This window comes from Monopterus albus, unplaced genomic scaffold (genome assembly GCF_001952655.1).
Source record: "Monopterus albus unplaced genomic scaffold, M_albus_1.0 scaffold1122.1, whole genome shotgun sequence".
NCBI classification, from domain to species: Eukaryota; Metazoa; Chordata; class Actinopteri; order Synbranchiformes; family Synbranchidae; genus Monopterus; species Monopterus albus.
The window spans coordinates 1-1996 of NW_018129000.1; the positions used below are offsets into that span (position 1 = coordinate 1).

The window sequence follows — 1996 nt, forward strand, 5'->3', positions numbered from 1 at the left end:
GTCTCCTATTTTTGTGTTTAATAGGTTAAAGGAGGAGTGGGCAGATAACAGCAGAGAGAAGAGACTGGCTGGGACTTGATAAGGTAAGTGTTTGTTAACTGTTCTGTGAGATCTCTTTTATGTGTTTGTCTCTTATGCTTGTGCACGATAGGTTTAAGGAGGAAGGGGCGGAGAGGAGAATGGCTGGGGCTTGTCAGGTGTATTTGCTCCGGTAAGTGTTTGTTAACTCATTCTGTAGGATCCCTTTCATGTTTGTCTCATAATTTGGGGGGTGTGTATTACTTAATTTCCTTTTAATTGGTTGGTCTGTGAGGGTCTATTTCACGTTTTGTGTTTAATAGGTTTCCCAGGAAAATAGAGGAGAGAATGGCTGTGACCTGTCAGAGTTAGTGACCCTTCGTGGGTGGGCTGGGTTGCCCTTGGATCAAGTCATCTTCATTCAGGTATGTGCCATTTTTTCTCCTCTTAATATTTTTATTGGTTTAGAAATATAAACATGTAGTATTTAATACAATTTTCCAGAGTTTCTATATCTTTTGTACAAATTAGTTTAGTTACAGGTGATTTTATATATATTCTTTCTCATGCACTATATAGTAGTAATAATATAGAAGTTATGATAATGTAGAAATCATAATAATATATAGAAGTAATAAACCATTAAAGTATATATTTGTTCTTTTTTGGAGGTAAGGGAGTCTTGGTCCAATGGAGTTCACCCCCCAGCCTTGATTGAAGACGTACTCTCTCTCCATTCCTTTTTTGGTTCCATGTTTGGTAGGTCTGTCCTTTTCTTACTTGGTTATCTTATAATGATTAATTAGATATTTATTAAGTTTATTGAGTTGGGCCTTAGGCCTGTTAAATTATGATTTTGTGCTTGTTGCTTGTTTGGTATTTTTCTGGTTTTCTCCTTTTTCTCCTCTTCCTTTTGTGTGTGCGTTTATTTATTTCTCCCTTTTGTTTTAGTCCTGGTTGAGTCCAAATGGATACCTGCAGTGGAGTCTCTCAATCCAAATCTGCTCTGCTCTTAGTCGTTGGCCCTTGGACCAGCCTGCTCTGTTTTCCAGCGCTATGACCCTGAGGCTCTTCAGGCCATGCTGCTGGAAGTGTTGGACCAGTCTTGTGTCCGTTTTTCGGCCACACTTAATGTTATGACGGTGAGCCCACATTCTGGTTTTAATTGAATTTTTGGTTTCACCTACATATTGCATCCCACATTTATCACAGTAGATGAGGTAAACCGAATTGGTTGCTGCCAAGGTAAGTCCTGATTGTGTGAAAAAACGGGTGCCGGTTTGGTGGTTAGTTACTATTGGTGGTTCGGTGGGTTGGGAAGCTTTAGCCCGGGTAGGAGGTAACTTGGCCCTGACCAGTAAGTCCTGTAAGTTTGGGTTCTTTTTAAAGGCCGAGATTATTTTGAGGGATTCGGGTAAAAGTTTCTTTTCAGTTCTCTCAGCGAGGTTGCCTTTCCATTTTTGGTGCATTTGTTTGCCTTGTGTTGAGTATACTGAGACTAGCGGTACCAGTCTTTTTTCTTCCTCATTTGTTGTTGTCATTTTGGGGGTTTCGGTTTGGCTCTGTTTTAGAGTTTGTCTCAAGAAGGATCTTGAGTAGCCCCGTTTCCTTAAAGCCTGGAATAGGACTTTTGTGGCTTTGGTTTTGTCTATCTCTCTGGTGCAGATTCGCTTGAATCTCAGTAGTTGGGATTTTAAGATTCCCCTGAAGGTGTGTCGAGGATGAAAGCTTTGTTTGTGCAGTAGTGCATGTGTGTCTGTGTCTTTAAAATAGACTTTAATGTCTAGTTTGCCCGTTGTTCTGAATTGTGGGCCTTTGAATACTGTCGTGTCCAGGAAATTGATTTCGGTTTCATGAAGGAGTGGTTTAATCTTGATTGAGGGGTGGTGGTTATTGAGGGTTTTCACAAACTCATTAAACTCTTCTTTCGAGTAGGTCCAGATGCCCCAAATGTCGTCCAGGTAACGCAGATAGGTTG

At 40.5% G+C, this 1996-nt stretch overlaps 1 long non-coding RNA gene across 1 annotated transcript; it reads left to right on the forward strand.

The window, feature by feature from the left end:
* The first annotated feature begins 6 nt into the window (after positions 1–6).
* On the forward strand, positions 7–879 carry LOC109953733 (uncharacterized). The gene is made up of 3 exons (XR_002273966.1): positions 7–211; positions 342–443; positions 690–879. It is a non-coding gene; the product is annotated as an uncharacterized LOC109953733 (long non-coding RNA).
* The last annotated feature ends 1117 nt before the right edge of the window (positions 880–1996 follow it).